This window comes from Pinus tabuliformis, chromosome 8, assembly GCF_031772625.1.
Source record: "Pinus tabuliformis cultivar Carrire ecotype Pingquan chromosome 8, CPIR1, whole genome shotgun sequence".
Lineage (NCBI taxonomy): Eukaryota > Viridiplantae > Streptophyta > Pinopsida > Pinales > Pinaceae > Pinus > Pinus tabuliformis.
In genome coordinates this window covers 1,191,235,012-1,191,262,479 of record NC_142294.1, presented here as the reverse complement: position 1 = coordinate 1,191,262,479, position 27,468 = coordinate 1,191,235,012, and the positions used below count along the sequence as shown (strand labels likewise).

The 27,468-nt window shown below is 36.1% G+C and overlaps 2 pseudogenes; both read right to left on the bottom strand.

Annotated features, from left to right (window-relative positions):
- Positions 1-751: 751 nt before the first annotated feature.
- Positions 752-2,093, bottom strand: LOC149239641 (2-hydroxyisoflavanone dehydratase pseudogene; annotated as a pseudogene).
- Positions 2,094-9,196: 7,103 nt separating this feature from the next.
- LOC149239640 (2-hydroxyisoflavanone dehydratase pseudogene) lies at positions 9,197-10,499 on the bottom strand (annotated as a pseudogene).
- Positions 10,500-27,468: the final 16,969 nt, after the last annotated feature.

Genomic DNA, 27,468 nt, shown 5'->3' with positions numbered 1-27,468 from the left:
TGTCAATTAATTAATATTTTTTTCATATTTATTATTATATTTACTATAGGTATGGTATTATTGGTATTACAGCATTTAGTTTTGGGTTGATTGTGTATTAAATTTATGTAGCTTATTCATAATTTAACATTAGGAATTTGTTTTTTTTTTTATTTAAGTTTATTTATTTGTAAGGTGATTGATTGACATCTTATAATGGATTTTTAATAACTTCCATTTCTTTTAGTTACCATTTTTTTCTATTATTTCTATTTTCATCAATTATAAATAAATTTATCCACATTTTCAATTTAACATGACTAATTATTATATTAAAAACATATTTTAATAAATTTAATTATACCAATTTATATATATTAAAAAAAATAAACATATATATATTTTATAAATAATATTAATTTATTATATTTAGTAATTTATAATTTATTAGTTGTTTTATTTTTGTTATAATATCTTTATCTTTATTATTTTTTAGTTTAATTAAACTATATTTAAAATATAATCCAATACTAACTACTATCTAATCAGTGTTTTATATAATAAAATAAATCATTTTTAAAAATTTTAATTTAATGTGCGATAATAAAACCTTTAAAACAATCATGATATATGGTAACTTTTCCGTTTAGATGATATTCACAGATTTGACCATACTGGGAAGATTTATCGCTCAGTTGTCTATGCCGAAAAAGCTAATGAACTACAAAAGCCAAGCAGAAACTGATTAACTACAATGTGTGTCTCCCCAGTATACATAGATAATCACAAACTTTAACTTCATGCATTTTCATTATACTGCAGCTAAATCAACGGAATGTAAAAGCTATTACCCTCTACAATTTCTAAACTGAAGCCCTATTTGAAACCCTATCCACACAGATACACGCGGATGGAATAAAATACTCACAGTTGTCTCAATCGTTTCCCTTATCGGAGGAGGAATCCATGAAATCCAAAATGCGTTTCATCATCAAGGGCGCATTCTCAGACTTCGGATTCAGGAGATGAAAGACGTGGTTTTCGCCTTCCGTCACAACGAGCTCGACATCTTTGCCCGCCTTTTTTAAGGCCTCGTAATACAATATACCCCGATCTCTTAAAAAATCCTTCTCTGCCACAAATATAAGCGTTCGAAGATACACCAGAGTGGACAGAGCCGGAGAACGGGGTCCATCTGGGTTGCAAAAAGGGTGGTCTCTGTCCGCTCCCACCGGCAGAGAGATACTCCACATTCCATCGACCGCCTTAATAAAACCCTGCACCTAAGCCGCCAATTCGCACTCAATTCGTTCTTCTCCGCCGAAATAGGGATGGACCAGAATGGCCCCTTGGAAACACAGCCCATCCCAATTCCTTCCGTTGGCACGGATGCCCATCTGGTGCACGATGTTGGCCCCGGCACTGTCTCCTGAAAAGAAAACCTTGCTAAAATCTGCGTGAGAAGCGAGCCACGGATCCACAGACAACCCTTCCAGCGCCACTGCTTGACTGTCAAGCCATTCAAGAACACCAAAACAATCGTCATAAGCAGCAGGAAGGCGATGCTCAGGGGCCCTCCGGTACTCCACGGACACACAAATCACCTTCGCCTCTGCAGCTACTTTATTAAGATAGCTGTGATAAAGTGGAGATGCAGCCGATTCAACGCAGAAACCCCCTCCGTGAAAGTACACAAGTACCGGGACTTTTTGTTTTACATCAGTGACCTCCAGAGGAGGGAGATAGAGCCGAACGAAGACGCCTGTATGAGGATCCAACACAACGTCCTTGGATGCCACTTCCTCGTCAAACTTATCATCATGTGAATTAGGGGGTACCGTTCCCCTGTCCATCAAGCGTTCAACCGTCCCATCTTCGTAGACTCTGATAAAACTGGGAACTTCAAATACGATTGGTGAAGACGACGACGACTCCATAATTATGGTGAGACCAGAAGGGAGCAGATCGTAAAATCCCAGAGGTAGCGCTAGATTGCATTCAATGCTGTGAACACATTGGCGGGGATCTATACTCCCTGCATTATTGCACACTCGATGTGCTAAACGACAATACCAGTTCGTCATCGCTGAACTCTTCTTCCTAAAATTTCCATCCCCACCAAATTCTTACAGTAGATGTTTTTTCTTTCCACAAAAGTCTTAACAAAAGTCACATCAATATCAGATTCTTAAAGTAGATTCGTTTTCTTTCTACAAAAATCATAACAAAAGACAAACTTCTACAGGTGGATACATTTTCTCTTTGGGAAATCTCCATTAAAGTCATAAATTTAGTGGTACAGATTCATCATCCTTTTCCAAAAAATTATTAGGGTGGATTCATCGAATATCTTCATCTTTGTACGAGTGTGTAAATTTTGAAATAATATATAAATGTGATGAGGGTCGATCCATTTGAACTTTGTGAAATTATTGAAGTTTATTGTTTAAAGACGGAATAAATTAGTGAAAACTAAGGATTTTGTTAATAATTTTTAAATAAAAGATGGTGTTTAAAAGGGTTAGGATTCTATAGTGTGAGAAAATATTTATTACTCTCTAGTCAAGCTTTCTTATATTAATAGGTGTAACATTTATAAGGAGGGATATGTTTTTAAGTATTAAACTCACATTTCTTTTAAATAGTATTAAATTAGTTTTTAATTATTTTTAAGTTGTATTAAATTATTTCTTTTAATTAATGATAAGAAATATAGTGTTATATATTATTAAGTAGTTAAAGTTTTCAAAGATACTAAATCAAAATTATCAACGTTAAGGAACAACACAATCACTAAATGTTTCAAACAAGAATGTTTAATATATTCAATATTCTTCTTAGTTGTGTCCATTAAATAAGAATGTTTAATGTATTTAATATTCTTTTTAGTTGTGTCCATTAAATAATGAGTTGTGATATGTCTTATGACTATAGATTCTAGCTCATTCCTATTTTATTAAGTTTGGATTGAGATAAAATTAATGAATGACAAACTATGAAAGAAATGGTCGATTATACAACAAGTGATTAATAATGAATTAATTTAGAATTAACGAGATTTCTCCATTATTTTGAAGTCTCCCCCTTAATGGAGAAATGGATTTTCTTATGAAATAATGCCTCTTGGTCCAAGTCTAAGGCTTACAGTTTGACTTTAACAATTTCATTTTTATTATTCTTACTTTTAAATAATAACAGTGTTTCTTCCTTTGTTTGTTTCTCTTTAACTGCATGTTATAATTGGGTTGTGGTCTTCTTTTCACAATTTGCGATTCTCCATCACGTTCTTGACACATAGTTTTGTATTCAATACTTACAAATTCTACATTATATTCATAAGTGAAGCGTTGCACTTTACATTTATCTAGTTCTTCTACATTAGATTCATAAGTGAAGTGTTGCACTTTACATTTATCTAGTTCTTGTTCACTTCATTGTTGCCTCATCAATTCATAATAACATCTAATTTCCTTTGTGCTCCAATGCATCAAAATACCATGAATCTCTTCAGATGTATCCACCACATTTTCTATTTCTATGTCATCAAAATTATTTATTGATTCACCATTTTTTTCATTTTCAAGAACCTCCACCATTAAGCATATAACTCTAGATGTTGCTTTGAGACCTACATCAATTTTTTCAAAAGAATATTCAATCCATTCTTTAATAAGTTTTATATGTGCATCATAATCTATTTGAACAACTTTAAACTAATTAGTTTCCTTAATTGTTGATATGGATTTTTCTTCATGTTCTTCTTTCTCTACTATTCTGATAACATTCTCATTATGATTTTAGGTTGCTTCTACTATGAGGGGACAAATCATTAACCTCTTGGTCATCTAAAGAAAACAACACTTTATCAATCAAATTCTTTTCAAAAATACTTGCAATTTATTTTCATAAAACAAATATCCATCATTAAATTTTACTGTTATTGCATATTTCTCTTTATCATTAGCAAACAAATTACTGAATTCACCACCTCTACTTTAAAAAGGCAATTGACTTTCTTCAATTCATTAGTTGTTGTTGAGTCCTCCATGAATTTTCTCTCTGCAATGTTTTCTCCTTTTTGTAGATCTACTAACAAATCACATAATGTAATCATCACAGCCAACATGACTACTCAACCACAACTTTGATATTCACATCCTTTTGATCCTCTTTGAACGAGAAAAATAACACAAATCTGTCAACCTCTAGTGAAAACAGAATTCAATGTGTGGGATCCATCAACCGACAATCTTGAGCTCTATGTGAATGGTGCATTACTTTTCTCAATGTCACCAATCATGGACAATCAATCTTGAAATCCTTGGTGATCTCCCCCACAGGTTGCATGAATTTCTTTTGGAACTTTCAGATGTCAAGGAGCACCCCCATCTTGAGAAAATCAAGTACATGTGATTGCAGTACAATCAATCTCCAACAACAACAATCACACACACACTATGATTGTGATCATGATGCTACTTCTAGCACAAAGAACATCTAACATAGCAAGATGACCACATAAATAGGAAATAGGGCAACCTTCTACCAATCATCCCAACCTCAACCTCAAAGTAGTAGAGTAAAAAAACATATCCCAATTGGCATTGAATCGTATGGCACGGGATTCAATGCATAGGCAAGAAAGGAGGGTTCAACACTCCTCTAATCATCAGCCAACACCATCAAATAACTATTCAACTCCATAAGAAAATATAATCACTCCAAACACAAGTCCGCATGTCCCTCACCTCAAGTCTGCAACATTAAAACTCGAACGATGATCTGACACACATGCCCACTCTGCATGAACGCATTGCTGGTAGGCTGTAGCAAAAAAAAAAAATAGACACCTCCAACATGGTCACTCATGCCAAAAATGTGTGTTTCTCATTGGTTACACGCTCACTCGCCCACTCTTGTGTTTACTCAACTCACAGAGCCATCAACTGACACTTGGACCTCGGCATAGAAACCTTTACACTAGCTTCATCCTCCAGCTAGATTTGAAAATAGAACAATCTCAAGCAAATCTCATCGCCAATTGCTTCAACTCTCATGTCAACACTAATCAATCACAACATAGAAGGTCGATTCCAATAAAAAATAATGGTGACAAGATTTATAGTAATACAAGAGATTTATAACATCATAACATCTCAGGCCCCAATCTAGCGTAGCTTAAAATAGATCTCTTCTCCCACACTTCTTGTCCACAGGGAAAGAAAAAAATAAATATTCACTTGGGTCGCATGCCACAGAACTTCACAATTTTACATAGGGCACCGAACAAAATACAGAAAGTGCATATCTCTCCCAACAACAACAAATGCATGATAGGCTCAACCTCTGCACAATCTCACCCAACTGTCACATGACACTTTGATACCAAGATAAAATTAATGATGAACAAACTATGAAAGAAAGGGTCGGCTCCCAGGTGAGGTTAATTCACCATGAGAGTGTCCACAAAGGACGCATCTATTCACCAGGAATAAATCTCTTACATATATAGGATTTCATGTTTGTTGATGAGTTTGAATAACTCCCTAATAAATAGGAACTGAATCCTAAATAAAAAAAATAAAATATCAACGCTCTACAACAAGTGACTAATAATGAATTAATCTAAGACTAACTAGATTTCTCTATTATTCCAAAGTTTTTTATGAAAACTATGCAATAAAATGTGTTATGAGTTTAGATTTTGGAAGTGGCAATATGAGTCTTTATAAAATGAAAGATTAGGTTCAGAAAGTGGTGATATTGGCTTTCAAAACTATGTTTTTTAGATTCAAATGGGACATTTTGAGCAATTTTGAACACAAAAAATGTTATTTCAAAAATGTTGAATTTTGAAGTACTAAAGTGTCAATTATGATTCCAAATGTGTGGATTTCAATTTCGAAATGGTCAATATATAATTGTTACAAAATGTATTTAAATTGTAATATTTTGAAATTTTTTCCAAATTTATGTATAACATCTAGATTCAGTACTAACATACAATTCTCAACATATTATTTTTGTATGTACATGCATAATATCATTGTGAAACCCATTCTTAAATATATCATGGTTAAAATGATTCAAGTAAACAAATATAAGTAAGATAACTATCATTGTATTCTAGAGATATGCTAATAAATACTTAAGGAAACATGGCATAGTCTCACTCTAAAAATTATGTTTAGTATATTCTTGGTATGCTTTACTTGTTGCAAATCCCTTCTCATTTATTTTTATTTTCTCTCATATCCATCCTACTCTTGGTGACCATGCACACATGATATTATTAAGGTGAACATATTTTTTTGAACCAATAAACCATTTTATTTATATTTAATGAAATTTTATACAATTATTTCTTAACATTTGATGTTTTATTTGGTTTCCACCATTAATCCTCTACTTTATATATCTCAATAATAGCCATGAATCTAAGTTAATACTTCCCTTTTTCTTATTCAACCATATCATACAATCTTGATCTAATGATTGTACTATGAGCATTTGTCCATGTGCATCATCATCATTTCGAGAGAATTGATTTCAAAGTGTGTTACATGAAGGTATCACATAGTAATGCTTAATTATGGAGATATTTTCCTTCAAATATGCTTCCATAGCTTCATGTGAGGTTTTTTTTTCTTAAATTAGAAATATATTTATATTTGAAATGAGGAATATACATGTTTTGATCATTGAGGGACTATATAGACAATAAGGCCTGAAGCTATTCCAGGAAATAGTCATTATGAGCTCAATATTCTATATGCAAGAATTAAACCCTATTGTGGAGGATAGTAACATTTGTTTAAACCACTTAATCTAAACCGAACTGACAAGCTCAAGTGATAAATTTGTAGCAAAATTATTTCTTATTTCTTACATTATGTATGCCAAGGCTAGAAATTAGTTGTTGAGTGCTCAATGCTTAGGCATAGAGTGTCCAAAGATTTGTATATAGTATCCCAATAAAGCATATTTTGATGCCAATATTTTCCCCATCTCTTATTAATATCTTTCTCATAGAAGGAGAAATATGTTTCTAATCCCTTTTCATAATGGACCTAAAAGCCCTGCAAAAAAATTGAAAATGCATCAATCATTCAGAAATCCATTCTTTCATCTTTCTACTTAGTGGGTGACTAGTTAGTCTATAAGATTGGAAGGGTAAAAGTACTTTTACGCGTATATCCCATAAATTGGATGCAAGGAAGCTCATAAACTTCCTAATCATTTGATCCGTGAGCTCAAAGTTAGAGGCTATTTTTTGGTGGATCAATTGCCCTTTAATTTAGAACAACAAATGCAACTCACACATAAACTTTCAATCTGGGTATGATTTTTGTTTCAAGGTGACCATGAAAAGTTTATGTAGGAACAAATGACAACCAATGCTAACCAAAACTCAAAAAAAATCATTCTAAGTATCTTTCTATTGTAGGCTCGAAATGACCATTCAACATTATAAGGGAGACCACCCGGTTGAGAACTCAAAGTAGCTCATTTTTCGTTTATAACAGTGGTTCCAACTGGTTAAACTAGGTCCAGTTACCTTCTCTCTATCTCTATTGGCTTAAAGTGAGCCATTTTCTTACTAGTAGAGAAGAGACATCAAATTGGCCCTCTTGTTGAGCTCAAGCAAGAAAGTGGTTCTTAGGATGATCTAAGGCTTAGCCAAGCCACAATTAAAATTTATCAGAGGTTTTTTTTATATCGGAAGTTTTTTATCGAAGGTTTTTATATCGGGACTTTGATCTTTAAAGAGTAAGGGAGGAGGTGAGGTGAAGTGGGGCCCACTTGGAGTGGGACTCATCCATTATAAACTACAGTGACTTGGTAATTAAAAATCCAACAAAATGAACTACAACCACTTTGCAATTTTGAGATTTTAGGTTTCATAATTTATTTTAAAATTGAGAATTGGGATAAATTACTGAGATCCCGAAAACACATAATTTTAATTGTTCTACAATTTGGCTGCGGCGATTTTGTAGGACCGTTAGTGAAAAATGAAATAATTAGTAAAAATTAACTAGGAATTAATATTTACAATCAATTACTAATTTATTTACAAAAAATAAAATAATATATATTTTGTACATTTTTTAACCTAGACGGTAAAAATTATCGAACTTCGAATGAGCACCATTTGCAAACCATGTAACCAAATGAGATGAAACAAGTATCGATGGAAAGCTAGCAAAAATTAAAACTCAATGAAATAATCAAAATAGAAATCTGATGAAAATGAAAAATTGGCAAAATTGTAAGACACTTAACCAAAAGAAAATATTAAAAAGGTGATTTAGCCAAAAATTTATGGAAAGGGTCCCCATTATTTGAAATAAATAAGTCAAAAATGGGGGGTTGAATTTTCACTTCAACATTGGTGACACACGAGGAAGAACCAGTTATCTTTGGTTAAAATACGATGAACTTTAATTTACCCAAAGGTTAAAAATAATGGATTCCACGAAACCATCTAACAGTAAAATATTTCCATGGGTCCCACATTAATGAATTAAGTAATATAAGTTTGAAAAGATAAGTACTCAAAACAGATTGAGTTTAGAATCATGAATCCAAATTTTGGGAAAAGTTTATTTTAAGATTACCTCGTATGAAAAAAATAGAAGGTAGAGATAGGATTTTTTTGATAAAGCATATATCCATTGTTATGAATGGCCTTTGGCATCGCTTCGCTGCCAGTGAGCCTGAACAGTTCCCTGATGAAGTTGTATTTTATGCCATACAAGCATAGCTCCGCTGCCAGTGAGCATCCATAGCCTCAATGGGTTTACTTGTATTTCCCATGCTTCCTCTGTTAATCACCCTTCTGTTAAGCGTATTTGCAAGCTTTTAGCTTATGGTGTAACTGAGCAAAAGATGTAGGATGGTAATAGATACTTGTGTTAATGGATATAATACTTCCATAATGTTGACTCCAAAAATCTTTCCCTGCGATTATCAATGGTTTTATAAAATGGAGGGGTGGGACAGATTGAACTCAAGTCAGTCAATTATAAAGGATGTGTGTTCCTTCATACTAGGTCTTGTTAAATAATTTATAGCTTTTGCTTCATCTTGCAATTATTTCCCTTTATTAAAGCAACTAAGTGATACTACGTCTTGATTATGCTTCCTCTAATATCATGCATTTTCATTATACTGCAGCTAAATCAATGGAATGTAAAAGCTATTACCCTCTACAATTTCTAAACTGAAGCCCTATTTGAAACCCTGTCCACACAGATACATGGAGGGAATAATATACTATGATGATACTCACAGTTGTCTCAGTCGTTTCCCTTATCGGGGGGAGGAATCCATGAAATCCAAAATCCGTTTCATCATCAAGGGCGCATTCTCAGACTTTGGATTCAGGAGATGAAAGACGTGGTTTTCGCCTTCCGTCACAACGAGCTCGACATCTTTGCCCGCCTTTTTTAAGGCCTCGTAATACAATATACCCCGATCTCTTAAAAAATCCTTCTCTGCCACAAATATAAGTGTTCGAAGATACACCAGAGTGGACAGAGCCGGAGAACGGGGTCCATCTGGGTTGCAAAAAGGGTGGTCTCTGCCCGCTCCCACCGGCAGAGAGATACTCCACATTCCATTGACCGCCTTAATAAAACCCTGCACCTCAACCCCCAATTCGCACTCAATTCGTTCTTCTCCGCCGAAATAGGGATGGACCAGAATGGCCCCTTGGAAACACAGCCCATCCCAATTCCTTCCGTTGGCACGGATGCCCATCTGGTGCATGATGTTGGCCCCGGCACTGTCTCCTGAAAAGAAAACCTTGCTAAAATCTGCGTGAGAAGCGAGCCACGGATCCACAGACACCCCATCCAGCGCCACTGCTTGACTGTCAAGCCATTCAAGAACACCAAAACAATCGTCATAAGCAGCAGGAAGGTGATGCTCAGGGGCCCTGCGGTACTCCACGGACACACAAATCACCTTGGCCTCTGCAGCTACTTTATTAAGATAGCTGTGATAAAGTGGCGATGCAGCCGATTCAACGCAGAAACCCCCTCCGTGAAAGTACACAAGCACCGGGACTTTTTGTTTTACATCTCTGACCTGCAGAGGAGGGAGATAGAGTCGAACGAAGAGGCCTGTCTGAGGATCCAACACAACGTCTTTGGATGCCACCTTCTCGTCAAACTTATCATCATGTGAATTAGGGGGTACCGTTCCCCTGTCCATCAAGCGTTCAACCGTCCCATCTTCGTAGACTCTGATAAAACTGGGAACTTCAAATAAGATTGGTGAAGACGACGACCAGAAGGGAGCAGATCGTAAAATCCCAGAGGTATTGGTAGCTTGCATTCAATGCTGTGAACACATTGGCGGGGATCTACACTCCCTGCATTATTGCACACTCGATGTGCTAAACGACAATACCAGTTCGTCATCGCTGAACTCTTCTTCCTAAAATTTCCATCCATACCAAATTCTTACAGTAGATTCTTTTTCTTTCCACAAAAATCTTAACAAAAGTCACATCAATATCAGATTCTTATAGTAGATTCGTTTTCTTTCTACAAAACTCTTAACAAAAGACAAACTTCTTCAGGTTGATACATTTTCTCTTTGGGAAATCTCCATTAAAGTCATAAATTTAGTAGTGCAGATTCATCATCCTTTTCCAAAATAATTTATATTAAAATTACAAATTATTAGGGTGGATTCATCGAATATCTTCATCTTTGTACGAGTGTGTAAATTTTAAAATAATATATAAATGTGATGAGGGTCGATCCACTTGAACTTTGTGAAATTATTGAAGTTTATTGTTTAAAGACGGAATAAATTAGTGAAAATTAAAGGATTTTGTTAATTATTTTTAAATAAAAGTGATGGTATTTAAAAAGGTTAGGATTCTATAGTGTGAGAAAATATTTATTACTCTCTAGTCAAGCTTTCTTATATTTATTTAATTATGGAATTGAAATTTAAATAGGTGTAACATTTTTAAAGAGGGATATGTTTTTAATTATTAAACTCACAATTTTTTTAAATAGTATTAAATTAGTTTTTTAATTATTTTGAAGTTATATTAAATTATTTCTTTTAATTAAGAATAAGAAATATAGTATTATGTATTATTAAGTAGTTAAAGTTTTCAAACCTACTAAATCAAAATTATCAACATTAAGGAACAACATAATCACTAAATGTTCCAAACAAGAATGTTTAATGTATTCAGTATTCTTCTTACATGTGTCCATTTTCTTTGAGTTGTGATATGTCTTATCGCTATAGATTCTAGGTTATTCCTATTTTATTAAATTTGGATTGAGATAAAATTAATGATGGACAAACTATGAAAGAAATGGTCGGTTCTACAACAAGTGATTAATAATGAATTAATTTACAAGTGATTAATAAGACATATTTGCAATCATTGAGAACTCTTTCAGCTTCCTCGATCGTAAGACATTGATGAAGAACTGAATCGACACTAACACGGTATAAAGTATCGCCAATAATACGGTAGGGTTGGGAGTGATGCCAAATCCTGCGGCAATCATCTTTAGTCAATGCGGACCAGAACGTGGACGTCTGGAGATACACGATGATATATATATATATATATATATATATATATATATATATATATATATATATATATATATAGATATAATATTTACTTTTAAATTATTGGGTTAACATCCAAACTGGGTTGAACATTGAATTTCACCTAACTCATATACCTCTTTGTCTGTGACATGTATCCTTTGACAATTTTAAGATGATGTAATTACAATGTTATTGCCTTGGTATATATTCCTACCTAAGCCTAGAGCTAAGGGTTAATGTTATCTATATATTTTTTCTCTTTATGAGATATTATTCCAATCTCATTAAATTATTGCTTACCACCTATAAAATATAGTTATGGTAAACTAAATATCATTATGTCAAGCATAATACATATATGTATCATGTTCGAGCTTGACTACCAAGTCTATGCATAACATATATATATATATATATATATATATATATATATATATATATATATATATATATATATATATATATATCCATGGTATTAAAATCCATAGGCAGACATATATTCAATGTTCAATGAAGCTTCTAGAGCTTGAGGGCCTCATGACACATGTGTACACATGGATCTAGTCAGCACTCTGTCCATGTGATCAAAATTACGTGGAAGTGATCCGCGTAGCCTACAAAAACTTAGACATGTGTCTTAATTTAATAGTAAGGATTGTTATGATTTTGGTCGATGATGGAAATTCTCATTGCAAAGTTAGGGTAACTACCACCCTAAGCCTCCCACCACATTGGTCTCATTTACATTTCACATGTTAAGGGAGGACCTCAGAAACCACAAGGAGTTTTGGGTAAAATGAGAAGGGTTTATGTTTGCATTCGAATAACTTTCCATTGAAGATGAATTTTCTCACTAACATTATGAAGAGAATAAAGGTTACCTACCGAACGTGGTGGTATTTTCACATAAGGTCTTAGAATAAACCTTTTGAATATGTTCACTTACTTGGATATTTTGTATATATATTTATCTTTTATGAACATGGGTTAAAATTCACATAGATGATATTCACTAATTTTCATTTGTCTTGGTAATGAGTTGTAGGTTAATCCACTGGCTTCTGTTGTAGGTTATGTCACAACATCTCCCCTTCATCAGAATTCAATGACGCTATGCATTACTCATAGTTTCTTCAAAGATAAATCTTCAAAACCAAATTTTAAATTAAAAACCCTAACTCTATTCCTTTCAGAAGGGTTTCTTCATCCAGAAAATTTCCTTCGATGATGTTAAATAAAAATACTCAAAGAGCATGAAAATATCATAAATTCAACATACATGAAGAAGAAACACAAAAATAAGGTAAGATAGATGATGCACCAAGAATTTTTAATGGATTTCACTCACAACGTGTTAGCTACGTCTCTGGGCCCTGCTTCAAGTGGGGAGGCCTCTATATTTTTCCTAGCAAAATAATGTGAAGTACATGGAAAAATAAATGCAAATGCCTCACATATGGGAATGACCCAGAAATATGTTACTCAAAGTGCAGCATACTCCATACCATCCACTCAACCTCAAAATTATGCAACTTTAGAGTATAAACAAGACCACCTTTTGACATGTGAAAGGTTTCCTCAAAGCTCATTCCAAGCCTTTAATGACACATGTGGAATTCTTCCATAAGCCCTTAGATCCACTGTTTAGATCACCATTTCGACTACACCATTGTATAGATTCCTTGTGAAATTATGAGAAAATGAGTATAAAATTCACTAGGTTATATAACATTCACCTTTGGATTCCTAGAGAATCCCCAAGATTCCATAGCATTAGAATATAATAGAATATTCTCACAAAATATTCCTTGAAATATACCACATAGTATTTTGTGGAATATTCTACCTAGAGAACTATGCTTAGTTGTGGTTCCATTGCCTTGTTCCACCCACACACGTGTCCCAATTTCCTCAGTCTGACTCCCTGTGAAATGAGAAAACTAATGGTTTAAATATATTATGCTTAGGAGAATGACCCAATAACACCATTGGGAACATTTGTTAGTGTGTATATAAAAATATGTTTCTTTTTAAGTGGGTACTAGGGTGAAACCTCACGAGCCTCCTTTTTTAAACACAAGTTTGACAAGTTTGACAAAATATAAAACACTTTGTCCATACATTAATAAACCATACCAACCATTTGTATGAGATAAAATTGGATATTACACACATTCGAGGGCTACTTGGCATAATTTGAGGTTCCACATGACACTGTGTGATTAGGGCACATGGCATACTTTCATTGGTCCATAATTACCTAGTCAGCATGCCACATAACTTATAAGTGGGTGACACATGTCAATGTGTAATGCTTCCACATCACCCTATTGTGAAACATCACTTATTGTGGGTCTCACCTAGGCTTGTTGATTGGGCTGCCACATGGAAACTTGTGGGAGTGCCAAGTGCCACCCTCTAGATCCCACCCACACATCATTTTTATTGTTTTCCATGAACTTAAGATTAGAATAACTTTCTAATACAGATTTGGATGGAGGTGTCATTGACACAATTGGAATAAGCTCGTATAGTTGTATGACTTGATGTTTTTTCCATTAACTTTGAGCAGTTTTATTTTTGATTTTTTCCATAGCCACCTGGATCATCCTTCCCCATTAAAGGACTTTCATATCTCAAAATTTACATACAAATTTCATACATGTTTTCTCATATTTACAACAGAACCCATGCCCTTTGCTATCCATAATTCAACAAAAGGCCAAACTATCATTATGTTTCGTATTCAAGTGATGGTATACACTTCATCACTTTTACAATTAAATTTCCATCTATGGGGTCTTCAAAATCCAACATGTAATTTACAATGCTAGTCACACTCAACTACTTAAAATGGCTACCCATTTCTTACGTAACCAAGTTAATGGGCCTTCTTCTTATAGTTGTCTTTCTTCATGAATTGGTTCATCAGTTATTTCCTTCACATGTGTTTTCATAAGCTTCTAGTCCTTCTTGAGATGAAACATTGGATGGAGATTCCAATATGTAGCTCTCTAGTGTCCTCTATTATTGCAATAGGTGCAATGGTTTTTCTTCACCCATACTTTCTTCATATTGTTTTTCTTCTAATGTAGCGAGGGATGCTTATGTTGTGTCTTCTTCCTTAAATAGGTGTCTTTGATTTGGCTCTGGTGATGTGAATTTGACTTCGCTGATCCTCTAAAATGATCACCTCCATTTGGAGAATGCTTTCTTTCATAGTCACTATAATGGTGCGATGTTCCCTCAGAATGCACGGATTCAGACTTTCTTTCTTTTATGGATTTAGAGTGTATTTTGGGGATGATCTTGAGGCTTCTTTATTTGATGTATTTCAATAATGTTCCATCTTCCTCTCTGACATAGCCTAGTCATGCATATCAAGTTAGTTCCACCACTTGGATGGTATTCAAAATTCCCTGGCCATTAATCCTAAGGCCCTTTCCTTCATATCCATCTTCATTACCAAATTTGAAACAATTCCTTTAGTTTCTGATTCTAGGGTGGGTGTGGATGCACTGATAAGCCTCCATTGCACTACAACTTTACAAAGACCACCTCTCTAGCTTATAACTGAAGTTTCATTCCATGCTTCTCCTCTTCTACTTCTTGTAGAAATCTCCTCAGCTCAGTATTCTCTACTTGATTTTTGTATTTGATTTCCTCAAGTTCTTGGAACCATGCATTCTTTGATGTTGTGGTCCAACATTTTCAATTCCAATAGTAGTGAAATTCATCTCATTGCCTGAATCAAAACCTAGGTCATGTTGCACTCTAGCAACAATTTTATCCGTCCCTTTTCCACCAAGGCTGCCTTGAAGTTCATTCCAAGAATTTAATGGAACATGTGGGCTTCTTCAATAAGCCCTCAGATCCACTTCTCAGATCACCATTCTAACTAGACGAGTGTATTCTTTGTGAAATTATGAGAAAGGTTAGTATAAACTTGATTAGGTTTTGTAACATTCACCTCTATATTCCATAGAGTCTTTAAGGTTCCATAACATAAGAATATACTAGAATATTCCCTTTAATATAACACAAAATATTCCATGGAATATTCTACCTCAAGAATAGTTCTTTGATGTGGTTTCGCTACCTTATTCCACCCGGGCATGCATCCCACTCTCCATGATATTTCTGCCCATAAATTGAGCAAATTATTGGTTTAAATATATTTTTCCCAGGTAGATATCTCGACAAGATCATCGGGCATATTGGTTGGTGTCCATATAATAAGGGATTGGTTATTAAGGGGGTCCTAGGATTAAACCTCGTGGGCCTCATTTTTAAACATTTGTTTCGGAAAATATAAAACAATTTGTCAACATGTCCATATGTTAATGAAATTTGTAATATTTAGTTTGGCCATACATTAACAAACCATACCAACCATTCGTATGATACAAAATTAGAGATTTTCTGCATTCCAAGACTGCTTGGGCTAATTTCAAGTGCCACGTGGCACCTTGTGATTGTGTCATGTGGTATGATCTCGTTGGTCCACAATTACCCAGTCACCATGCCACATAACCTTCCAGTGAGTGCCATGTATCAACTTGCAATGCTATCATGTCACCCTATATTACCACATCACTTGTTGTGGGTCCCAACTTGGTCTATTGAATGGGCTATCATGTGGTGTCCTATGGGAGTTCCATGTGGCACCCTATGGGTCCTACCTTCACATAATTTTTATTATTTTCCATGAACTTTCGATGAGAATAAATTTCTCATACAAATTCTAATTGAAGTGACGTTCACGCCATTGGAATAAGCTCGATGAGATCTACTACTCTATGTTGTTTCCATCAACTTTTGAGCACTTCAATTTGTGAGGTTTTCCATACCCTCCTGGATCATTTCATCTCATAAATATAATGTTATAATTGCATCTTTCGAATGTAGTAGGGAATATGAAGTGAAGATTTTACTTATTCTCCACCACTCGCCAAGGTGAGATACAAGTTCCCATATAATTATTTATGATATTCTTATAAGGAATTTCTAGGAAATACAAGACCAAATAATGGTTCCTTTCTCTATTTACAAGTTAGTCCTCGACGATAACTAGGGTTTCTACCAATAATAATTATCAAGGTTTATTTACATACAAATTGCCTTGTTTCAAACTTCATCCCTTAAGCTACTGATGTTTTCCTTCTTATTACAAGCCCTTGGCGGTATCATCCACTCAAGCATGGTTCACGGACTGCATAAAAATTATTTTTAGTTCATATATATATGAAAAATTCCTAGACTGGTTTGGGTTATAAATATCTCTACTATATCTTGTCTTACGTTTTCCATGAAATTTTTTGGCCAGAAGGGCGAGTCTCGATGGATAGAGCCTTGTAACTTTATTTTAATTAAGGGTGATTTTCCTTCTTGTTAACTGAATACTTTTGTAATTCATTATTTTGACTTTGCAATTGAAACCCACATGGTCATAGCTGTCATTTTTTTTCTTTTCCTTTATAAAGAATGTGAAATAAGTATATATTTTCTTTACCATACTATATGTGAATATAATGGAAATCTTGGCTTTCAGAGCATTGTTAGCTTTATTTACCTTCCTATAACCATGCATGTGTTCAATGTTATTTTATTGAAACTTTATGTATTATTATGACTATATATCCATACAAATTATGTGGTTATTATTTAATCTAGAAGGCACAAACTAGGCTAGAATCCTAGTGGACTCCTATCATGGAGAGAACCCAAGAATTTTTTTAGGCCTTAATATTCACTTGCCTAGGACTACATGTCTCTTGGTTAATTGACAAGGTTCCCTTCCTTGTCATGGGACTGCAACAAGCTAACACAGGAATATAATTTTTTCTACTTCTAATCAATTGTATTACTTACTACCTTGTAATAATAATTTTCTTTTACTATAGACTATAATGAACTAATTTTTTTGTTCAAATATAAAATTAATACTTACTATAGATGGCATGTATTTGTGTTATTTCCATTCCCACTAGGCAAATAATACTTAGTCAAACCTTCATGTTCTTCCTTTCACCTTCACCAATATAGTGCACACCGGGGTTAGTTTTAATTACATATTCTCTTCCGCAATTTTTTTTAGTAGAGGGAACACTCACTTTGTGCCTGTGACCACTAGTTTTAATGTAACATAAAGAAAAATAAATACACTACACACACACACACATATATTTTTACTCACCGAACATTAGTAGGTTTATCCATCCATTTTACTAAAAATATGTAGAAACATATAAAATCATAATAGTAGCATCTTATTCCATTCTTTCATAACCCCTAAATAGACATACATAACATGAATAACACAAAAGTATCAAGACATTCACATACCTACATAAAGGTTTCTTGGAAATATATTAAATATTTTATGTTCCTCACAATTGTGAACTATGTTTCTTAGTAGTTCCCCCCAAACTCTGCTCCCCCCAATAGGGAAACAACTTAGGATTCTTCCTCAGCTTCACCTCCTTAATCCCTAGAAGTGACTTGCAAATTTTGAGGTTTAAGCCAGGTCTTTCTCTCCTATTGGCCTTTTCTTTTAATTTAACTACATTTATCTCCTGCAATCTTCTCAAACAACTAACATCCATGACATTTAACTGTAGTCATGTGTTTCTTGGTAGTCTTCTCAACCAACATTCTAGCTATCTTTGACAAAAAGCATGATTCTTCTTTCTTTGTTCCTACCCCATTCTTGGGCATAACTGATACCAACTATATTCCTAGAATTTAGGATTCAATTATCACACATGATGTCCTTTAATATATCTTCAAGAGTAATAATACACAGATTACTTTCATTTTTGTTACACAAAATAAATATTGAAATTATCACGTGATATCACATGTAACCCTTGACTTTTTCAGTCCCATGTCCAATATAGATGTCATAAATACAAATTTAGTAGGGGTATAAAACATTCCTCACTAGAATCGCTATCCCTTTATTCCTTTGCAACATGAATCTCTATGGGACAATTGATGTTTCCCTCATAGAATTCAAAGTGAATCATAGTCCTCCTATCTAGGCCACCCCATCTTCCTTTAATGGCATCTTTTCTCTCAATTGGTCTATGAATTTTGTAACAGAATCAGATGTTATGCTTACCTCTTATAGTGAAGGTTCCTCCCACAACTTCCCTAATAGACGATGTACATCCAAATCCATTAGTAGAGGAGGGACACAGGAGGGTTTGCACAATGCCCATGAATGCATTGGTAGATCATTAGATATTATCATTGAGGCATAACTCAAAAATCTAAATCCCAGCGTAGGATGCATCCCACAGGTGGTTCACTCTACTGTCGAATACATCTCTGAGGTGGAATCTTGATATTTATTTTATCCCTCACCAATTGTACTATAAATCCTTGTATTCCTCAACAATTTCTTCATAAACTCATTCCTAGCTTTTAGGATTCAGTAGAACAAATTAATGTGGGTCTTCTTCTGATGGACTACACACCCACAATCTATTTAGAGCCTAAGTACACTCCCTGGGCTTTCCTACCTTCCATATTTCATGGCCTTGGGCCCCCAACTTATCTGTAGACTTGTACAAGTCCCTTTCCACCCCACACACACCTCTTCCTGCACCATCTTGACATGTTTTTATGACTCTTAGCATCCCATGTCTCTCTCCCCAACAATTCAGTATTAGATACATGTTGCATTTGCACTCACTATAGCTTATCCTGATCACTCACCACCCCTCTCCCATGGGACCTATCTCACTAGATTAGCTTTACACTACCTCTAATACCCCATTAGTCTGATATTATGCTTTGCAAAATAATGTTTGGGCTCCTCGAGCTGTCACATAGGCGAAGTCCAAGCTCATCTCAGAGCCTTCTCGGTTGTTAGATAATTCAAATCCCTCACTCCAAAACCAACTGAAATTATCTTAAATAAAAATCCATCTACTGTAATGGAAAAATTGATCAAGTTCACTAATTCAGAGATTTTGGCCTCGATTGTTGAGTGTGTCCCAGATCCATGGCATGGTCAAGATTGACAAAAGCAAGATCTTTTCACGGTATAACTCTATTGGCATATATAATATTTACTTGAACAGTTGTTAACAAAAAATCATTAGGTCCATTGTGATATCCCCATACAGCTCAATGATCTCATCACACATCATAGAGACCAATCCCTAGAGCACCAAGACTTAGCTATGCATTTTGGAAAAATTAAACGGATCCTCCACTGAGGCAAGGGGCATTTCTCCCCTGGCACTCTAGAATCCCTAATCGATGTTTCTACACTAACCTGATTTATAGCTTATTAGCATCTTGAGTTCTTATTTGTCCATGTTTTCGAACTATCTCTTATTTCTCGATGTTTTCGAACTATCTTTTGTTTATGTTGTAGGGTTGCAATCATGTTATATCTAGATTTTTTTTGTTGTTGTGGATGTCATGTATTTTACACCAAATCTTCTATTTGGATATCTCAATACATATATAATAATTTTTTGAATATAAAATCATCTTCTCGTCAATTACCCAGTTTCCCAAGTTGCATACCAGTGCCCACAAAAACAAGAATAGGTCACTATGGATGTAACTTGAAGCTTTCATAAATGATCAATAGAAATTTAAATTTACTATATATATATATATATATATATATATATATATATGATTCATTCTATGGAAACTACAACATCACTCCCATATTCAGTAGAAATTTAAAAGTTTACACTCATTTACAAGCACTACAATATCTCCCCTATATTGAACTATAAAACACCTCTCAACATAATTAAAAACAACAAAAAATTAAATTTAACGTTAACAAAAAATTATATTATTAAATAATCAATCTTTTTCACTTAAACTTGTTTTATCATACTAATAAATAAATAATTGATATCTACCCATAATCCAAATAAGTACCGTTTGTTTTATTTATCTAAATTCCTTAGATTGATTAGTGCAACTATTTGATACTAGGTCTTGTTAAATAATTTATAGCTTTTGCTTCATCTCACAATTATTTCCCTTTATTAAAGCAACTAAGTGATACTAAGTCTTGATTATAAATAACTTTTACCTATTGCTTCATCCATCGTGTAAGGACCTGTGGCCCAAAGGCATTACCGCCGTGAAGTGCAACTCGTTTGGGTGAACGAGCGAAGTGGAGAACATAACAATGCGAAGTCCTACAACCAAAGTGCGTGTGAAGAACATGGTTATAATGTGCATGAGAAGTGGAGGGCGAACATAATTATACGGTGGATAGTGTGGGCATTCACTTGTAAAGCCGACGGTGAAGAATAGTTGCGTTTGAGGTGTTGGCAATGGTCCGACTGAACGATAAGCAAGTAAAGGGCATCGGTTTGGAGTAAACAAGAGTTGGCCAAGCAATGGCACGACCAAACAGCATAGCATATATATACAATGATGCGTGGAGGCATTGGAGCACATTCGAACATCGTTCAAGGTACTCAAGCAAAGGAGAAGTGTGCAGTTCAATAGTGTAGCCGAAGCAAAGGAAGGTGAGGCGCAGTTCTATGTGCCCAGCCTTGGGCGAGGTCGCACGGAGGTGAAAACGCACAATCTTAAGTCTTGGGTGAAGGCGCAGGTAGGAGGTCGCCCAGCGTATCGGGTAAGGTGCAGGTGAAGCTGCCCGGTGTTCGGGTGAAGTCGTGGGTGGAGACTCGGGTGAGTCGCCCACCCATCAGGTAGGAGTAAACGGTGCGATAGAACTCGGGTGAAGGCACTGGTTGTTGGGCGCGCGTGGTGACTCATGTGAGGGCGTGCCCACCCATCGTTCAAAGGCATTCTTGGGTGAGGTCACCCACCGGTTGTGCGAAGGCGTGCACGGGTGACTTGGGTGAGGTCACCCGCCCGTCGTGCAGGAAGAGCAAGGTTCGGTTGTGAAGTGCGGAAGGCAGCTCGTGTGAGGGCACGCCCGCCCGACTTGGGCAAGGGATCTTGGTTATCACACAGAAGTGTGACGAAGTTGTAAAATTGGCTAAGTATGAAACTTGGGGTTTCCAAGTATACTTGTAAAGCATTGTAACTTTGTAAAATACTATATAATATATTATTCGGGTAGACTCATTATTTAGGGAGTTGCCTCTCCCTTTATACTGTGAAATTGTGTTTTCTTGTATAATTTATGATGATAATGAATGTGTATGGGTGTTCATCGGTATAAAGGAAATAGTAATAATACTTGGTTGTGAAACACAAACTAAGTAGGACACATGGTTAGGCGTAGTCCATGAACATAAGTATTGGTGAAAAGAAAGTGTTCGGTGGTGCCGCACCTCGCCAAGAGCGGTTGAAAGACTACCGCCGGCCTAGGGGCATGACAGGTGGTATCAGAGCTAGTCTAAAGACTTGGAGAAGTCTTGCAGGAAGCTGGGTGAAGCAAGTGTGTAAGCACTTGACAGTTGATGACAGTGGAAGCAGGTACTTGCAGGTGAAGGAAGCTGGTTTCACATACAAGTGGAACAAGGGCTGGTTCATGGTTGCAGGCAACTTGGTGAAGAATCAAGAAGGATGTCTATCTTGCAGGAAATGGGTTTTGCAACCTTCAAGGAATTTGAAGGAAGTCTACTTGAAGAATCAAGTAAGGTTGAACAAAGATTTGCAGAATGGGGCAAAGGCTTGTTCAAAGCAAAGGATGCTCTTCGTGCTTTGGTCAAGGAAGGGATTTCTGACAGGAATAGGGATGAAGCCTATCGACTTGCAAAGGAAGTGGACTTGTTTGATGTAGAACTCAAGGAATTGAAGATAAGGCAGGACTTGATTCGAGAGAAGTGGAAATGGCTAACTCTTGAGAAGAAGCATTTCATAGCTTTGACTCATAAGGAGGAAGTTGCAGAATGCAATGATAAGGAAGAGGAAGCTGTGGTGATTGAGGATGTTGCAGATGTGACAACGATGGAAGATGAACTTGATATTGATCACGTTGGACTAGGATCGTGTAGTTTGCAGACATGGATGAATGAGGATACTCACATGGAGGAGCCTCATGATGATGATGTAAGTACTATTGATACTTGTGTTTCATTTGAGCATTTGGTAGATGGATCGTATGCAGGGAAGGGAAAAATCAGTCTTTCGATGCTAGGGAGGATCTTACCATGGATGTCTACAATGAGACCTTGTATGGAGAAGCAAGGATTGTTGACTGTTGCAGGACTTGTTGGGGTTGTTTGTGACCTTATGGTAGAAGGTACAAAGGCCCTTGACAAGGGAGGAACATGATGATCATTGCAGAGGATTGGGTCATGCTTTAGCCACATGGAGAATTGGCTAAGTGCCCGGCATGACTCATGGACATATTGGAAGAGGGCACACACTTGAGGTATGATGATACTTGGGTGGACTTCTCATGGCCAAGACCAAGAACAAGTCTTGGTGGAACCTTTAGTGGGGGAGCTATGATGGAAGGGACTCGTGATGGTGATGATATGGTTGGGTGACCAAGTTCACTAGACCAAAGATTGCAGACTTGGATGAGGATGACCGATTATTGTGATGAGTCTACTTGGTTAGACTACATGGGCAACTTAGTCATGGACATCAGGCTGGAGACATGGAGCATGGCAGTCTTATGCAGGGACATGATGCAGGAGCACTTGTAGAGGTGTCATTTATGGACATCCAATGAGGAGTGCCAAGGCAGGGATGTTGTGCAGGTGGATTTGCTGGTGTGACATGGAGATGTTTTATGGAGAGGTTGTGCACTCTTGTACAACAAGGCCATGGACTTGGACGAAGTTGTGAGCAGACTATGGAGCATTCCTACTACATGGAGAACTGAGGCATCTTGCAGAAACCTTTGGGCCGAGACTTGTATGCTTGCTAGAGTGTTGGTTGGGGATGGCATATGGAGCTCATGATGACATGAGGTTGTGACTTTTGGAGACTTCATATATGGTGGACTTGGAGGATCTGATGCATTGAGGAGCTGAGGTCAGAGACTTTGATGCAGGATGGGGTGCATACTTTCAAGTACATGTATGGGTGTGGCTTGGAAGAGTGACTTGATGTGGAGGATTGATATGAGACACTTTGGAGTGATGGGGTTACAATGACGATGATGCCTTGGTGGCAACACTTAGGCATGGGTTGAGCCGAGACTTAACCACTTTTGACACATCGGAGCTGATTGGTCTATGATCATGGGCAGCACATGGATAGATGAGACAGGTGTATACCTATTTCTATGGCATACTTGAGGGATGGCACATACAGATATGATGGAGGTGACTTCATGGACCTGGATGTGGCACATCGAGAGTCGGAGTTTGAGGAGATGATCTCTTCACTTTGAGGAGACGGATGTTTTGCAGATGGATGATGTTGGGATAGATGTGGCTGATTTCATGTAGCACATTGACACCAAACGTCATGGACAGCATGTTGCAGATGAGATGAGGACTACTTCATGGACCTAAGCATGGCTTACTTATATGAAGATGGATTCTTGATCGAGTTGGGGATGTGACGAGATGTTCTAAGAAACGACTGATGATGGCATGAGGATGTGCATTCTCATGGTTTGAGCATGATAGTTGGACTAGCTACCCAACTAGTTCAAACATGAGGGAGCTCAATGTACAGAGATGTGTTAGCATTGTGTTGGAGTATCATGGCAGCAGTTCACACAAGGATGACACATGATGAGGTCGACACGAGAGGTTGCAGGAAGCATGTAGCTTGAGATGGAGGGACCAGCCTTCCACGATGGGGAGCAGCATGTGGAGATTGCGACGAGATGGTCAATGGTCATGGATTGAGATGATTTCCGGTGTATGACATACCGATGAGGTGTATACCTTGGTATGGTGATCTTGGTGACAGATGGTTGTCGGGATGAGATATTGTCGAGGACGACAATGATTTCAAGTGGGGGAGGATGTAAGGACCTGCGGTCCAAAGGCATTACCGCCGCGAAGTGCAACTCGTTTGGGTGAATGAGCGAAGTGGAGAACATAACAGTGCGAAGTCCTACGACCAAAGTGCCCATGAAGGAAATGGTTATAATGCGCATGAGAAGTGGAGGGCGAACATAATTATATGGTGGATAGCGTGGGCATTCACTTGTAAAGCCAATGGTGAAGAATAGTTGCATTTGAGGTGCTGGCAATGGGCTAACTGAACGATAAGCAAGTAAATGGCATCGGTTTGGAGTAAACAAGAGTCGGCCAAGCAATGGCATGACCAAACAGCATAGCATATATATACAACGATGCGTGGAGGCATTGGAGCACATTCGAACATCGCTCAAGGTACTCAAGCAAAGGAGAAGTGTGCAGTTCAATAGTGTAGAAGCAACAAAGGAAGGTGAGGCGCAATTCTATGCGCCCAGCCTTGGGCGAGGTCGCACGGAGGTGAAAACGCACAATCTTAAGTCTTGGGTGAAGGCGTGGGTAGGAGGTCGCTCGGCGTATCGGTTAAGGTGCGGGTGAAGCTGCCCGGTGTTTGGGTGAAGTCATGGGGGGAGACTTGAGTCAGTCACCTGCCCATCGTGTAGGAGTAAACGGTGCGGTAGAACTCCGGTGAAGGCGTCGGTTGTTGGGCGCGGGTGGCAACTCATGTGAGGGCGCGCCCGCCCATCGTTCAAAGGTGTTCTTGGGTGAGGTCGCCCGCTAGTTGTGCGAAGCCATGCACGGGTGGCTCGGGTGAGGTCACCCGCCCGTCATGCAGGAAGAGCAAGGTTCAGTTGTGAAGTGCGGAAGACAGCTCATGTGAGGGCACGCCCGCCCGACTTGGGCAAGGGATCTTGGTTATCACACGGAGGTGTGATGAAGTTGTAAAATTGGCTAAGTATGAAACTTGGGGTTTCCAAGTATAATTGTAAAGCATTGTAACTTTGTAAAAGACTGTATAATATATTTTTCGGGCAGACTGATTTTTTAGGGAGTTGCCCCTCCCTTTATACTATGCAATTGTGTTCTCTTGTATAATTGTCGATGATAATGAATTTGTATGGGTGTTCATTGGTAAAAAGGAAACAGTGATAATACTTGGTTGCAAAACACAAACTAAGTAGGACACATGGTTAGGCGTAGTCCATGAACATAAGTATTGGTGAAAAGAAAGTGTTCGATGGTACCGCACCTCGCCAAGAGCGGTTGAAAGACTACCGCCGGCCTGGGGGCGTGACACATCGCATCCTAACATCTCAAGGAAAAACTTCAAGAAAGTCATAAAATTGAAGGAATACATTATTAACTATTTTCACACATAGTAAATAAACTTATGCATTTTTCAAAGAAATGGTGGGTCATTACTTTTTCACATAATCGGAAATTGATAAATTTTGATTATTCCTCCCTGCATAATACTAGTGATAAAGAATATATTATAAAATTAATAAGATTTCTTACCACCATTGTAAAATTGAATCCTCATTGATTTTAATATTTATAAATAAATAAATAAATATTGTCATTTGATTTTAATATTTATAAATAAATAAATAAATATTGTCATATCCAACCCTTGTTAACATTTTAGGGAAGAATACCAAGAAAGGCATGTAGGAATGTTTCAATTGGCCACCTACTTAAATATTTCATATGAAGTCGACCAACATGATATATCTAGCAAGGAAATGGGAGGAGGACATTCCTCTGCCCCAACTTTGGTATGATTTAAAGGAGCATAATATTATGGTAGGGAAAAGGAATGATATATCTAGCAAGGAAATGGGAGGAGAACATTCCTCTACCCCAACTTTTGTATGATTTAAAGGAGCATAATATTATGGTAGGGAGGAGGACATTCCTTTGCCTCAACTTTGGTATAATTTAAAGAAGTATAATATTATCGTAAGGTAAAATTATTGAAATTTATTATTTAGTTAAATAATAAAAATAGATTAGGAAAAAAATAAAAATAGAAGGAAACAATATGTTTTGTTTATGTATATATAAATTATATCAAAATATAAAAAAGTTTAAAAATATTAATATGTCAGAAAATATAATTAAAAATTAAAATATCATAATAAATAACTACTGGAATTTTTAATAAAATATTAAATATCCGATATGTATTTTACCTCATATGTTTTTTTTTTTTTTTTACTTGAATTAAAATATCATGATAAATAACTACTAAAACTCTTAATGAAATAAAACACTTCGTAATAAACATCAAATTAAAAAAATAAAAACACAATCATAATATATATAATATTCCACGTACAAGATTAAAAGTTAAGGCATGTGTTATGCATGACCATTATGAAATAGCACACACATGTTTACCATTCCACAGAGACTAACAAAAATCTCGATTCACGTTAGTCATTATAAACTTAAACAAACAATAATTTTGATTCGGATTACTCAATACGGATTTCACTTAGCAAAATTTTTAATTCTGCATTACTCAATGTAAACCTCAAAAAAAATCTTAATTTATATTTTTAAAATTAATTATTCATAAGTGAAAATTCAAATTAGGATATGCAGTTTTGATTTAACAAAAATACTAAACTTAAAAATAAAAATTTACATGATAATTAAAAAAAAAAAATGAATATCTTTATATTCGTTCAACCTCATTGGAAATTTTTAAAATTATTTCACTATAATATCTCTATATTGGAGAGAGTGAGTGAGAGATGAGAAACCGTTCATCATGTGACTGCGTACACCAAGAAGTGTACGCAGTCACATAACCTGTATACCTTGTATACACATTTCACATTGCGTTGAAATGTGTAGAACTTGTGGTATAAAATGAATCTGCATTGAGTGATACCCTGTCGAACAGAGTGTTTCATGAAGGAGGAGGTGTGTGGGTTGTGCCAACATTGCAGGTGTAGGTTTTCATGTGTGTCATGATTCGTATGAGACAATCTATCAAGTATATGGGTTGTATACAACGTGACTCGCA